The sequence below is a fragment of the Atractosteus spatula genome (assembly GCF_055471065.1).
Source record: "Atractosteus spatula isolate fAtrSpa1 chromosome 10 unlocalized genomic scaffold, fAtrSpa1.hap1 SUPER_10_unloc_3, whole genome shotgun sequence".
In the NCBI taxonomy this organism is placed as follows: domain Eukaryota; kingdom Metazoa; phylum Chordata; class Actinopteri; order Semionotiformes; family Lepisosteidae; genus Atractosteus; species Atractosteus spatula.
In genome coordinates, this window is record NW_028296623.1 from 535138 (window position 1) to 548659 (window position 13522).

General features: G+C 54.9%; 16 non-coding genes across 16 annotated transcripts; 9 read left to right on the forward strand and 7 right to left on the reverse strand.

The window, feature by feature from the left end:
• The first annotated feature begins 800 nt into the window (after positions 1 to 800).
• trnav-aac (transfer RNA valine (anticodon AAC)) lies at positions 801 to 873 on the forward strand. Its single transcript has one exon. It is a non-coding gene; the product is annotated as a tRNA-Val (tRNA).
• Positions 874 to 1433: 560 nt separating this feature from the next.
• Positions 1434 to 1505, reverse strand: trnah-gug (transfer RNA histidin (anticodon GUG)). The gene has a single exon. It is a non-coding gene; the product is annotated as a tRNA-His (tRNA).
• A 726-nt stretch (positions 1506 to 2231) lies between these two features.
• On the forward strand, positions 2232 to 2304 carry trnag-ccc (transfer RNA glycine (anticodon CCC)). The gene has a single exon. It is a non-coding gene; the product is annotated as a tRNA-Gly (tRNA).
• Positions 2305 to 4173: 1869 nt separating this feature from the next.
• Positions 4174 to 4246, forward strand: trnav-aac (transfer RNA valine (anticodon AAC)). Its single transcript has one exon. It is a non-coding gene; the product is annotated as a tRNA-Val (tRNA).
• A 560-nt stretch (positions 4247 to 4806) lies between these two features.
• Positions 4807 to 4878, reverse strand: trnah-gug (transfer RNA histidin (anticodon GUG)). The gene has a single exon. It is a non-coding gene; the product is annotated as a tRNA-His (tRNA).
• A 726-nt stretch (positions 4879 to 5604) lies between these two features.
• Positions 5605 to 5677, forward strand: trnag-ccc (transfer RNA glycine (anticodon CCC)). The gene has a single exon. It is a non-coding gene; the product is annotated as a tRNA-Gly (tRNA).
• A 620-nt stretch (positions 5678 to 6297) lies between these two features.
• trnad-guc (transfer RNA aspartic acid (anticodon GUC)) lies at positions 6298 to 6369 on the reverse strand. Its single transcript has one exon. It is a non-coding gene; the product is annotated as a tRNA-Asp (tRNA).
• A 1013-nt stretch (positions 6370 to 7382) lies between these two features.
• Positions 7383 to 7455, forward strand: trnaf-gaa (transfer RNA phenylalanine (anticodon GAA)). The gene has a single exon. It is a non-coding gene; the product is annotated as a tRNA-Phe (tRNA).
• Positions 7456 to 7564: 109 nt separating this feature from the next.
• On the forward strand, positions 7565 to 7637 carry trnav-aac (transfer RNA valine (anticodon AAC)). The gene has a single exon. It is a non-coding gene; the product is annotated as a tRNA-Val (tRNA).
• Positions 7638 to 8197: 560 nt separating this feature from the next.
• Positions 8198 to 8269, reverse strand: trnah-gug (transfer RNA histidin (anticodon GUG)). Its single transcript has one exon. It is a non-coding gene; the product is annotated as a tRNA-His (tRNA).
• A 726-nt stretch (positions 8270 to 8995) lies between these two features.
• trnag-ccc (transfer RNA glycine (anticodon CCC)) lies at positions 8996 to 9068 on the forward strand. Its single transcript has one exon. It is a non-coding gene; the product is annotated as a tRNA-Gly (tRNA).
• Positions 9069 to 9688: 620 nt separating this feature from the next.
• trnad-guc (transfer RNA aspartic acid (anticodon GUC)) lies at positions 9689 to 9760 on the reverse strand. The gene has a single exon. It is a non-coding gene; the product is annotated as a tRNA-Asp (tRNA).
• A 1177-nt stretch (positions 9761 to 10937) lies between these two features.
• Positions 10938 to 11010, forward strand: trnav-aac (transfer RNA valine (anticodon AAC)). Its single transcript has one exon. It is a non-coding gene; the product is annotated as a tRNA-Val (tRNA).
• A 560-nt stretch (positions 11011 to 11570) lies between these two features.
• trnah-gug (transfer RNA histidin (anticodon GUG)) lies at positions 11571 to 11642 on the reverse strand. The gene has a single exon. It is a non-coding gene; the product is annotated as a tRNA-His (tRNA).
• Positions 11643 to 12368: 726 nt separating this feature from the next.
• On the forward strand, positions 12369 to 12441 carry trnag-ccc (transfer RNA glycine (anticodon CCC)). The gene has a single exon. It is a non-coding gene; the product is annotated as a tRNA-Gly (tRNA).
• Positions 12442 to 13061: 620 nt separating this feature from the next.
• On the reverse strand, positions 13062 to 13133 carry trnad-guc (transfer RNA aspartic acid (anticodon GUC)). The gene has a single exon. It is a non-coding gene; the product is annotated as a tRNA-Asp (tRNA).
• Positions 13134 to 13522: the final 389 nt, after the last annotated feature.

A 13522-nucleotide genomic window follows, 5' to 3' on the forward strand; every position in this document is an offset into this window, starting at 1 on the left:
ACCCCGAGAACAGAAAAGACAGCGTCCGCAGCAACAACAGCTCAGGTCTCTGCACAGGAACTAAGCTGCCCCCATCTCCTCTGCTCTGCGGCTCCTGCGGAGTGGAGTCCTGCCTGGAGCCGTGTTTGCAGGCGGCGGCTCCCCGCGCTCTGTCTGTGCGTCGTGTCCAAGAGCTCCTGGGAGGAAGAGAGAGCCCTCCCACTCGGGGGCTTTTCCACGGTCTGTGTGAGGAGGGGCGGGTGTGTCCAGTAGCTTATCGAGCGGAAGCCTGGGGCGGCGGAGAGCTGTGATCGTGCAGACCTTGAGGTGTCACCTCTTTGTCTGCTTTCCCGCCCCCCCTCCGCCCAAGCTCTGCTCCAGAGTAGCCCGGCAACCCCTCACACCTGCACGTGTCACAACCTAAGGTGTGGTCATGAGACACCCATGGGGTGCTGTTCTGTTCTTGCTAATTGTTTCCTGCCCGTCGCAGGCAGGAGTCCATGCGAGGAAGATGCGCTGGACAGAGCTCAGAGGGCGCAGCTGGGTGGCTTTCCTTCTGAGTGACGTTCCTGCAACACTCTCCCGCTCCTCTTGGTGCGCTCATGCCGCTGGAGCAGGTGGCTGTGGGCTCTGTGCACTGCCGAAATAGCTCAATTGGGAGAGCGTTAGACTGAAGATCTAAAGGTCCCTGGTTCGATCCCGGGTTTTGGCATTTTGTTTCATCGCGCCCTTTGTTCCTCTCTCCAGCGCCCCCTGCCTAAAGTGACGCTTCCCTTTCTCAGCCCGAAACGCAAGCGAGACACCAGCAGCGGTCCCTGCAGGTTTCCGTAGTGTAGCGGCTATCACGTTCGCCTAACACGCGAAAGGTCCCCGGTTCGAGACCGGGCGGAAACAGCCTCTTGTTGCACGCTCCTGTACTTCACAGAGGTCTTGAGCGACCGGTCATTTGTTCCCAATGTATTTCCGGTGCCTTCATGCACTCTTGTACCAAACGCACGTTCCTTCTGTACGCGGAGCCGATCATTTGCAATTGGGCTGTGCCGACAGACCAGGACGAGCTCTGTCGGCTCAAAAGCAGCGCAGGACCTGCAAGAACAACAGAAAGATTAGCATCCAGTGAGCCCAAGATCTCATCAAGAATCGGCTCCAGCAACAGGGCTGGGCGCATTGTTCCATTCTCCGACCACTCTCGGTGTAAACAAGTCTCTCCTGGTCTCTGCTTGAAATGCACTTTCCTGCGTTTGCTTTGGTGTAACTGGCTTCCCCTGCATGGGCGAATGTGAAGAAGATCCTTAGTAAGTCGTTGAAGAAAACCGAGAAGAGGTCGGAGTGGCCTCTGTCGTTCATCAACGATCCAGTCAGGCAGTACTCCTCTGTAAAGCGCCGTTCGTTCACATCGATTGGCTTTTTTTTGCCTTCATTCGCGCAAGTAGTAAAAGCAGACGCCCCTATTCTGCCGTGACCCGGATTCGAACCGGGGTTGTTGCGGCCACAACGCAAAGTACTGACCACTATACGATCACGGCGAGTTACCGATACACACATGGTAGGGCGGAAAAGGCTGTGCTCTCTTCGTGTGACCTAATTCGGAAAAGTCCTGACGTTGCATTTCAACTGAGCCCCAGTATACATCGACCCTTCGACACTCTGAGTGACAACTCTCTTGCGTGTTTTCTCATATTTATGTAGTTTGCTTGCATGATGCCCGGAACAGCGGGGTTGTGTGCTCCCATATGGTCTAGCGGTTAGGATTCCTGGTTTTCACCCAGGCGGCCCGGGTTTGACTCCCGGTATGGGAACGTGTCAGTTTTGCCTCCTGCTTTCCAAAAGATCAGCACCGTGTACGAAGGAGCCGCATTAAAACCACTCGAACGTGCAAAACGCGCGAGAAGAGGGGGCGCTTGTTTCCAACCGAAGACTTCTCGCGTGTGAGACGAGCTGATCATCGCTGCAGGAGGTGGGAGGGTTACTCTGGTAGACAGGGCTGACCTTCGGCAATAGGATTTATACTCTCCAAGATGATATTTGCACTTTCTGGAGAGGCGATTTTCTCCACTTCAGTAGCCCGATTTCGTCGATTGCGTGGAGAGGGCTGTAGAATGTGGCGCCGCTTTTCCTGCTCCGTCCATGACAGGCGTGCTGGTCTCTGGAGAGAGAGCACGGTCCATCAGCGCACTCCAATAAAGGCACTGGAAGCAGCTGAATCGCATTGACTAAGCTCAGCACTGGGCCGCTGGGAAGGGTTTGCTACCGTTTCCGTAGTGTAGTGGTTATCACGTTTGCCTCCCACGCGAAAAGTCCCTGGTTCGAAACTGGGCGGAAACAGACCGGCTTCTTTTGTCGCCACGCACAAAAGGGGATTGGGGATTCGCCTAGCGCTGTGATCGCACAGACCCACTCACCTCTTAGTGTGGCGGGATCTGCACAGTGCATGTCGCAGCGCATCCTGCTTTCACTCCAATGCGCGTCCTGATGTACCCCAGTCTCCCGCGTGACAGGTGGGGATAATCACCACTATACTAACGAGGAAGACATCGCTCTCTCCGACCCCCGGCATCGTGTCCCGACCCACCGTGCTGGAAGCCGACGCGTGCTGTGATTTCTTTACGGAGCAGAAATGACAACCGAGGAGCCGAGAGATCATTTCAGCATTTCGCGTCTGAACAGAAAACACAAACGACCAACTCGGAATGACTTGCCTTTGACGCTTATCAAAGCGTTCTTTGTGCATCGAACAGACCCACTCACCTCTTAGTGTGGCAGGATCTGCACACTGCATGTCGCAGCGCTTCCTGCTTTCACTTCAATGTGCTTTCTGATGTCGAGTCGTGTGCCGTGCGGAGGCTCTGAAAGCGAGAGCAATGAAAAGGTGCACGACGCTGTGAAAGAAAACAGAGAAGTGAAAGGCAGTCCTTTCTCTAAGGAGGTAAAAGAAAAGCTTTCTACTCCCCGTCGGGGAATCGAACCCCGGTCTCCCACGTGACAGGCGGGGATACTTGCCACTATACTAACGAGGAAGACATCACACCCTTCGATCCCCGGCATCGTGTCCCGACCCAGCGTGCTGGAAGCCGACGCGTGCTGTGATTCCTTTACGGAGCAGAAATGACAACCGAGGAGCCGAGAGATCATTTCAGCATTTCGCGTCTGAACGGAAAACACAAACGACCAACTCGGAATGACTTGCTTTTGACGCTTTTCAAAGCGTTCTTTGTGCACGACGACTGCGCCGCCTAGCAGATACAAATGGGTTGTACAACTCTGAACTAGCAAATGGAAGTGGGCTAAGCCCCCTCTCTTTTAGCCCAGGTTCGATCTGTCTCCCAGAATCACCAGGGCGCACGCACACACACACACCCGTGCCGTTGAAGTGCTCTGCTTCATTTCTAAGGGCAACTCAACATTCACTCCTACCCCGAGAACAGAAAAGACAGCGTCCGCAGCAACAACAGCTCAGGTCTCTGCACAGGAACTAAGCTGCCCCCATCTCCTCTGCTCTGCGGCTCCTGCGGAGTGGAGTCCTGTCTGGAGCCGTGTTTGCAGGCGGCGGCTCCCCGCGCTCTGTCTGTGCGTCGTGTCCAAGAGCTCCTGGGAGGAAGAGAGAGCCCTCCCACTCGGGGGCTTTTCCACGGTCTGTGTGAGGAGGGGCGGGTGTGTCCAGTAGCTTATCGAGCGGAAGCCTGGGGCGGCGGAGAGCTGTGATCGTGCAGACCTTGAGGTGTCACCTCTTTGTCTGCTTTCCCGCCCCCCCTCCGCCCAAGCTCTGCTCCAGAGTAGCCCGGCAACCCCTCACACCTGCACGTGTCACAACCTAAGGTGTGGTCATGAGACACCCATGGGGTGCTGTTCTGTTCTTGCTAATTGTTTCCTGCCCGTCGCAGGCAGGAGTCCATGCGAGGAAGATGCGCTGGACAGAGCTCAGAGGGCGCAGCTGGGTGGCTTTCCTTCTGAGTGACGTTCCTGCAACACTCTCCCGCTCCTCTTGGTGCGCTCATGCCGCTGGAGCAGGTGGCTGTGGGCTCTGTGCACTGCCGAAATAGCTCAGTTGGGAGCGCGTTAGACTGAAGATCTAAAGGTCCCTGGTTCGATCGCGGGTTTCGGCATTTGTTCCTCTCTCCAGCGCCCCCTGCCTAAAGTGACGCTTCCCTTTCTCAGCCCGAAACGCAAGCGAGACACCAGCAGCGGTCCCTGCAGGTTTCCGTAGTGTAGCGGCTATCACGTTCGCCTAACACGCGAAAGGTCCCCGGTTCGAGACCGGGCGGAAACAGCCTCTTGTTGCACGCTCCTGTACTTCACAGAGGTCTTGAGCGACCGGTCATTTGTTCCCAATGTATTTCTGGTGCCTTCATGCACTCTTGTACCAAACGCACGTTCCTTCTGTACGCGGAGCCGATCATTTGCAATTGGGCTGTGCCGACAGACCAGGACGAGCTCTGTCGGCTCAAAAGCAGCGCAGGACCTGCAAGAACAACAGAAAGATTAGTATCCAGTGAGCCCAAGATCTCATCAAGAATCGGCTCCAGCAACAGGGCTGGGCGCATTGTTCCATTCTCCGACCACTCTCGGTGTAAACAAGTCTCTCCTGGTCTCTGCTTGAAATGCACTTTCCTGCGTTTGCTTTCGTGTAACTGGCTTCCCCTGCATGGGCGAATGTGAAGAAGATCCTTAGTAAGTCGTTGAAGAAAACCGAGAAGAGGTCGGAGTGGCCTCTGTCGTTCATCAACGATCCAGTCAGGCAGTACTCCTCTGTAAAGCGCCGTTCGTTCACATCGATTGGCTTTCTTTTGCCTTCATTCGCGCAAGTAGTAAAAGTAGACGCCCCTATTCTGCCGTGACCCGGATTCGAACCGGGGTTGTTGCGGCCACAACGCAAAGTACTGACCACTATACGATCACGGCGAGTTACCGATACACACATGGTAGGGCGGAAAAGGCTGTGCTCTCTTCGTGTGACCTAATTCGGAAAAGTCCTGACGTTGCATTTCAACTGAGCCCCAGTATACATCGACCCTTCGACACTCTGAGTGACAACTCTCTTGCGTGTTTTCTCATATTTATGTAGTTTGCTTGCATGATGCCCGGAACAGCGGGGTTGTGTGCTCCCATATGGTCTAGCGGTTAGGATTCCTGGTTTTCACCCAGGCGGCCCGGGTTTGACTCCCGGTATGGGAACGTGTCAGTTTTGCCTCCTGCTTTCCAAAAGATCAGCACCGTGTACGAAGGAGCCGCATTAAAACCACTCGAACGTGCAAAACGCGCGAGAAGAGGGGGCGCTTGTTTCCAACCGAAGACTTCTCGCGTGTGAGACGAGCTGATCATCGCTGCAGGAGGTGGGAGGGTTACTCTGGTAGACAGGGCTGACCTTCGGCAATAGGATTTATACTCTCCAAGATGATATTTGCACTTTCTGGAGAGGCGATTTTCTCCACTTCAGTAGCCCGATTTCGTCGATTGCGTGGAGAGGGCTGTAGAATGTGGCGCCGCTTTTCCTGCTCCGTCCATGACAGGCGTGCTGGTCTCTGGAGAGAGAGCACGGTCCATCAGCGCACTCCAATAAAGGCACTGGAAGCAGCTGAATCGCATTGGCGAAGCTCAGCACTGGGCCGCTGGGAAGGGTTTGCTACCGTTTCCGTAGTGTAGTGGTTATCACGTTTGCCTCCCACGCGAAAAGTCCCTGGTTCGAAACTGGGCGGAAACAGACCGGCTTCTTTTGTCGCCACGCACAAAAGGGGATTGGGGATTCGCCTAGCGCTGTGATCGCACAGACCCACTCACCTCTTAGTGTGGCGGGATCTGCACAGTGCATGTCGCAGCGCATCCTGCTTTCACTCCAATGCGCGTCCTGATGTACCCCAGTCTCCCGCGTGACAGGTGGGGATAATCACCACTATACTAACGAGGAAGACATCACACCCTTCGACCCCCGGCATCGTGTCCCGACCCACCGTGCTGGAAGCCGACGCGTGCTGTGATTCCTTTACGGAGCAGAAATGACAACCGAGGAGCCGAGAGATCATTTCAGCATTTCGCGTCTGAACAGAAAACACAAACGACCAACTCGGAATGACTTGCCTTTGACGCTTATCAAAGCGTTCTTTGTGCATCGAACAGACCCACTCACCTCTTAGTGTGGCGGGATCTGCACAGTGCATGTCGCAGCGCTTCCTGCTTTCACTTCAATGTGCTTTCTGATGTCGAGTCGTGTGCCGTGCGGAGGCTCTGAAAGCGAGAGCAATGAAAAGGTGCACGACGCTGTGAAAGAAAACAGAGAAGTGAAAGGCAGTCCTTTCTCTAAGGAGGTAAAAGAAAAGCTTTCGACTCCCCGTCGGGGAATCGAACCCCGGTCTCCCGCGTGACAGGCGGGGATACTTGCCACTATACTAACGAGGAAGACATCACACCCTTCGATCCCCGGCATCGTGTCCCGACCCAGCGTGCTGGAAGGCGACGCGTGCTGTGATTCCTTTACGGAGCAGAAATGACAACCGAGGAGCCGAGAGATCATTTCAGCATTTCGCGTCTGAACGGAAAACACAAACGACCAACTCGGAATGACTTGCTTTTGACGCTTTTCAAAGCGTTCTTTGTGCACGACGACTGCGCCGCCTAGCAGATACAAATGGGTTGTACAACTCTGAACTAGCAAATGGAAGAGGGGTAAGCCCCCTCTCTTTTAGCCCAGGTTCGATCTGTCTCCCAGAATCACCAGGGCGCACGCACACACACACACCCGTGCCGTTGAAGTGCTCTGTTTCATTTCTAAGGGCAACTCAACATTCACTCCTACCCCGAGAACAGAAAAGACAGCGTCCGCAGCAACAACAGCTCAGGTCTCTGCACAGGAACTAAGCTGCCCCCATCTCCTCTGCTCTGCGGCTCCTGCGGAGTGGAGTCCTGCCTGGAGCCGTGTTTGCAGGCGGCGGCTCCCCGCGCTCTGTCTGTGCGTCGTGTCCAAGAGCTCCTGGGAGGAAGAGAGAGCCCTCCCACTCGGGGGCTTTTCCACGGTCTGTGTGAGGAGGGGCGGGTGTGTCCAGTAGCTTATCGAGCGGAAGCCTGGGGCGGCGGAGAGCTGTGATCGTGCAGACCTTGAGGTGTCACCTCTTTGTCTGCTTTCCCGCCCCCCCTCCGCCCAAGCTCTGCTCCAGAGTAGCCCGGCAACCCCTCACACCTGCACGTGTCACAACCTAAGGTGTGGTCATGAGACACCCATGGGGTGCTGTTCTGTTCTTGCTAATTGTTTCCTGCCCGTCGCAGGCAGGAGTCCATGCGAGGAAGATGCGCTGGACAGAGCTCAGAGGGCGCAGCTGGGTGGCTTTCCTTCTGAGTGACGTTCCTGCAACACTCTCCCGCTCCTCTTGGTGCGCTCATGCCGCTGGAGCAGGTGGCTGTGGGCTTTGTGCACTGCCGAAATAGCTCAGTTGGGAGAGCGTTAGACTGAAGATCTAAAGGTCCCTGGTTCGATCCCGGGTTTCGGCATTTTGTTTCATCGCGCCCTTTGTTCCTCTCTCCAGCGCCCCCTGCCTAAAGTGACGCTTCCCTTTCTCAGCCCGAAACGCAAGCGAGACACCAGCAGCGGTCCCTGCAGGTTTCCGTAGTGTAGCGGCTATCACGTTCGCCTAACACGCGAAAGGTCCCCGGTTCGAGACCGGGCGGAAACAGCCTCTTGTTGCACGCTCCTGTACTTCACAGAGGTCTTGAGCGACCGGTCATTTGTTCCCAATGTATTTCCGGTGCCTTCATGCACTCTTGTACCAAACGCACGTTCCTTCTGTACGCGGAGCCGATCATTTGCAATTGGGCTGTGCCGACAGACCAGGACGAGCTCTGTCGGCTCAAAAGCAGCGCAGGACCTGCAAGAACAACAGAAAGATTAGCATCCAGTGAGCCCAAGATCTCATCAAGAATCGGCTCCAGCAACAGGGCTGGGCGCATTGTTCCATTCTCCGACCACTCTCGGTGTAAACAAGTCTCTCCTGGTCTCTGCTTGAAATGCACTTTCCTGCGTTTGCTTTGGTGTAACTGGCTTCCCCTGCATGGGCGAATGTGAAGAAGATCCTTAGTAAGTCGTTGAAGAAAACCGAGAAGAGGTCGGAGTGGCCTCTGTCGTTCATCAACGATCCAGTCAGGCAGTACTCCTCTGTAAAGCGCCGTTCGTTCACATCGATTGGCTTTTTTTTGCCTTCATTCGCGCAAGTAGTAAAAGCAGACGCCCCTATTCTGCCGTGACCCGGATTCGAACCGGGGTTGTTGCGGCCACAACGCAAAGTACTGACCACTATACGATCACGGCGAGTTACCGATACACACATGGTAGGGCGGAAAAGGCTGTGCTCTCTTCGTGTGACCTAATTCGGAAAAGTCCTGACGTTGCATTTCAACTGAGCCCCAGTATACATCGACCCTTCGACACTCTGAGTGACAACTCTCTTGCGTGTTTTCTCATATTTATGTAGTTTGCTTGCATGATGCCCGGAACAGCGGGGTTGTGTGCTCCCATATGGTCTAGCGGTTAGGATTCCTGGTTTTCACCCAGGCGGCCCGGGTTTGACTCCCGGTATGGGAACGTGTCAGTTTTGCCTCCTGCTTTCCAAAAGATCAGCACCGTGTACGAAGGAGCCGCATTAAAACCACTCGAACGTGCAAAACGCGCGAGAAGAGGGGGCGCTTGTTTCCAACCGAAGACTTCTCGCGTGTGAGACGAGCTGATCATCGCTGCAGGAGGTGGGAGGGTTACTCTGGTAGACAGGGCTGACCTTCGGCAATAGGATTTATACTCTCCAAGATGATATTTGCACTTTCTGGAGAGGCGATTTTCTCCACTTCAGTAGCCCGATTTCGTCGATTGCGTGGAGAGGGCTGTAGAATGTGGCGCCGCTTTTCCTGCTCCGTCCATGACAGGCGTGCTGGTCTCTGGAGAGAGAGCACGGTCCATCAGCGCACTCCAATAAAGGCACTGGAAGCAGCTGAATCGCATTGACTAAGCTCAGCACTGGGCCGCTGGGAAGGGTTTGCTACCGTTTCCGTAGTGTAGTGGTTATCACGTTTGCCTCCCACGCGAAAAGTCCCTGGTTCGAAACTGGGCGGAAACAGACCGGCTTCTTTTGTCGCCACGCACAAAAGGGGATTGGGGATTCGCCTAGCGCTGTGATCGCACAGACCCACTCACCTCTTAGTGTGGCGGGATCTGCACAGTGCATGTCGCAGCGCATCCTGCTTTCACTCCAATGCGCGTCCTGATGTACCCCAGTCTCCCGCGTGACAGGTGGGGATAATCACCACTATACTAACGAGGAAGACATCGCTCTCTCCGACCCCCGGCATCGTGTCCCGACCCACCGTGCTGGAAGCCGACGCGTGCTGTGATTTCTTTACGGAGCAGAAATGACAACCGAGGAGCCGAGAGATCATTTCAGCATTTCGCGTCTGAACAGAAAACACAAACGACCAACTCGGAATGACTTGCCTTTGACGCTTATCAAAGCGTTCTTTGTGCATCGAACAGACCCACTCACCTCTTAGTGTGGCAGGATCTGCACACTGCATGTCGCAGCGCTTCCTGCTTTCACTTCAATGTGCTTTCTGATGTCGAGTCGTGTGCCGTGCGGAGGCTCTGAAAGCGAGAGCAATGAAAAGGTGCACGACGCTGTGAAAGAAAACAGAGAAGTGAAAGGCAGTCCTTTCTCTAAGGAGGTAAAAGAAAAGCTTTCTACTCCCCGTCGGGGAATCGAACCCCGGTCTCCCGCGTGACAGGCGGGGATACTTGCCACTATACTAACGAGGAAGACATCACACCCTTCGATCCCCGGCATCGTGTCCCGACCCAGCGTGCTGGAAGCCGACGCGTGCTGTGATTCCTTTACGGAGCAGAAATGACAACCGAGGAGCCGAGAGATCATTTCAGCATTTCGCGTCTGAACGGAAAACACAAACGACCAACTCGGAATGACTTGCTTTTGACGCTTTTCAAAGCGTTCTTTGTGCACGACGACTGCGCCGCCTAGCAGATACAAATGGGTTGTACAACTCTGAACTAGCAAATGGAAGTGGGCTAAGCCCCCTCTCTTTTAGCCCAGGTTCGATCTGTCTCCCAGAATCACCAGGGCGCACGCACACACACACACCCGTGCCGTTGAAGTGCTCTGCTTCATTTCTAAGGGCAACTCAACATTCACTCCTACCCCGAGAACAGAAAAGACAGCGTCCGCAGCAACAACAGCTCAGGTCTCTGCACAGGAACTAAGCTGCCCCCATCTCCTCTGCTCTGCGGCTCCTGCGGAGTGGAGTCCTGTCTGGAGCCGTGTTTGCAGGCGGCGGCTCCCCGCGCTCTGTCTGTGCGTCGTGTCCAAGAGCTCCTGGGAGGAAGAGAGAGCCCTCCCACTCGGGGGCTTTTCCACGGTCTGTGTGAGGAGGGGCGGGTGTGTCCAGTAGCTTATCGAGCGGAAGCCTGGGGCGGCGGAGAGCTGTGATCGTGCAGACCTTGAGGTGTCACCTCTTTGTCTGCTTTCCCGCCCCCCCTCCGCCCAAGCTCTGCTCCAGAGTAGCCCGGCAACCCCTCACACCTGCACGTGTCACAACCTAAGGTGTGGTCATGAGACACCCATGGGGTGCTGTTCTGTTCTTGCTAATTGTTTCCTGCCCGTCGCAGGCAGGAGTCCATGCGAGGAAGATGCGCTGGACAGAGCTCAGAGGGCGCAGCTGGGTGGCTTTCCTTCTGAGTGACGTTCCTGCAACACTCTCCCGCTCCTCTTGGTGCGCTCATGCCGCTGGAGCAGGTGGCTGTGGGCTCTGTGCACTGCCGAAATAGCTCAGTTGGGAGCGCGTTAGACTGAAGATCTAAAGGTCCCTGGTTCGATCGCGGGTTTCGGCATTTGTTCCTCTCTCCAGCGCCCCCTGCCTAAAGTGACGCTTCCCTTTCTCAGCCCGAAACGCAAGCGAGACACCAGCAGCGGTCCCTGCAGGTTTCCGTAGTGTAGCGGCTATCACGTTCGCCTAACACGCGAAAGGTCCCCGGTTCGAGACCGGGCGGAAACAGCCTCTTGTTGCACGCTCCTGTACTTCACAGAGGTCTTGAGCGACCGGTCATTTGTTCCCAATGTATTTCTGGTGCCTTCATGCACTCTTGTACCAAACGCACGTTCCTTCTGTACGCGGAGCCGATCATTTGCAATTGGGCTGTGCCGACAGACCAGGACGAGCTCTGTCGGCTCAAAAGCAGCGCAGGACCTGCAAGAACAACAGAAAGATTAGTATCCAGTGAGCCCAAGATCTCATCAAGAATCGGCTCCAGCAACAGGGCTGGGCGCATTGTTCCATTCTCCGACCACTCTCGGTGTAAACAAGTCTCTCCTGGTCTCTGCTTGAAATGCACTTTCCTGCGTTTGCTTTCGTGTAACTGGCTTCCCCTGCATGGGCGAATGTGAAGAAGATCCTTAGTAAGTCGTTGAAGAAAACCGAGAAGAGGTCGGAGTGGCCTCTGTCGTTCATCAACGATCCAGTCAGGCAGTACTCCTCTGTAAAGCGCCGTTCGTTCACATCGATTGGCTTTCTTTTGCCTTCATTCGCGCAAGTAGTAAAAGTAGACGCCCCTATTCTGCCGTGACCCGGATTCGAACCGGGGTTGTTGCGGCCACAACGCAAAGTACTGACCACTATACGATCACGGCGAGTTACCGATACACACATGGTAGGGCGGAAAAGGCTGTGCTCTCTTCGTGTGACCTAATTCGGAAAAGTCCTGACGTTGCATTTCAACTGAGCCCCAGTATACATCGACCCTTCGACACTCTGAGTGACAACTCTCTTGCGTGTTTTCTCATATTTATGTAGTTTGCTTGCATGATGCCCGGAACAGCGGGGTTGTGTGCTCCCATATGGTCTAGCGGTTAGGATTCCTGGTTTTCACCCAGGCGGCCCGGGTTTGACTCCCGGTATGGGAACGTGTCAGTTTTGCCTCCTGCTTTCCAAAAGATCAGCACCGTGTACGAAGGAGCCGCATTAAAAGCACTCGAACGTGCAAAACGCGCGAGAAGAGGGGGCGCTTGTTTCCAACCGAAGACTTCTCGCGTGTGAGACGAGCTGATCATCGCTGCAGGAGGTGGGAGGGTTACTCTGGTAGACAGGGCTGACCTTCGGCAATAGGATTTATACTCTCCAAGATGATATTTGCACTTTCTGGAGAGGCGATTTTCTCCACTTCAGTAGCCCGATTTCGTCGATTGCGTGGAGAGGGCTGTAGAATGTGGCGCCGCTTTTCCTGCTCCGTCCATGACAGGCGTGCTGCTCTCTGGAGAGAGAGCACGGTCCATCAGCGCACTCCAATAAAGGCACTGGAAGCAGCTGAATCGCATTGGCGAAGCTCAGCACTGGGCCGCTGGGAAGGGTTTGCTACCGTTTCCGTAGTGTAGTGGTTATCACGTTTGCCTCCCACGCGAAAAGTCCCTGGTTCGAAACTGGGCGGAAACAGACCGGCTTCTTTTGTCGCCACGCACAAAAGGGGATTGGGGATTCGCCTAGCGCTGTGATCGCACAGACCCACTCACCTCTTAGTGTGGCGGGATCTGCACAGTGCATGTCGCAGCGCATCCTGCTTTCACTCCAATGCGCGTCCTGATGTACCCCAGTCTCCCGCGTGACAGGTGGGGATAATCACCACTATACTAACGAGGAAGACATCACACCCTTCGACCCCCGGCATCGTGTCCCGACCCACCGTGCTGGAAGCCGACGCGTGCTGTGATTCCTTTACGGAGCAGAAATGACAACCGAGGAGCCGAGAGATCATTTCAGCATTTCGCGTCTGAACAGAAAACACAAACGACCAACTCGGAATGACTTGCCTTTGACGCTTATCAAAGCGTTCTTTGTGCATCGAACAGACCCACTCACCTCTTAGTGTGGCGGGATCTGCACAGTGCATGTCGCAGCGCTTCCTGCTTTCACTTCAATGTGCTTTCTGATGTCGAGTCGTGTGCCGTGCGGAGGCTCTGAAAGCGAGAGCAATGAAAAGGTGCACGACGCTGTGAAAGAAAACAGAGAAGTGAAAGGCAGTCCTTTCTCTAAGGAGGTAAAAGAAAAGCTTTCGACTCCCCGTCGGGGAATCGAACCCCGGTCTCCCGCGTGACAGGCGGGGATACTTGCCACTATACTAACGAGGAAGACATCACACCCTTCGATCCCCGGCATCGTGTCCCGACCCAGCGTGCTGGAAGGCGACGCGTGCTGTGATTCCTTTACGGAGCAGAAATGACAACCGAGGAGCCGAGAGATCATTTCAGCATTTCGCGTCTGAACGGAAAACACAAACGACCAACTCGGAATGACTTGCTTTTGACGCTTTTCAAAGCGTTCTTTGTGCACGACGACTGCGCCGCCTAGCAGATACAAATGGGTTGTACAACTCTGAACTAGCAAATGGAAGAGGGCTAAGCCCCCTCTCTTTTAGCCCAGGTTCGATCTGTCTCCCAGAATCACCAGGGCGCACGCACACACACACACCCGTGCCGTTGAAGTGCTCTGTTTCATTTCTAAGGGCAACTCAACATTC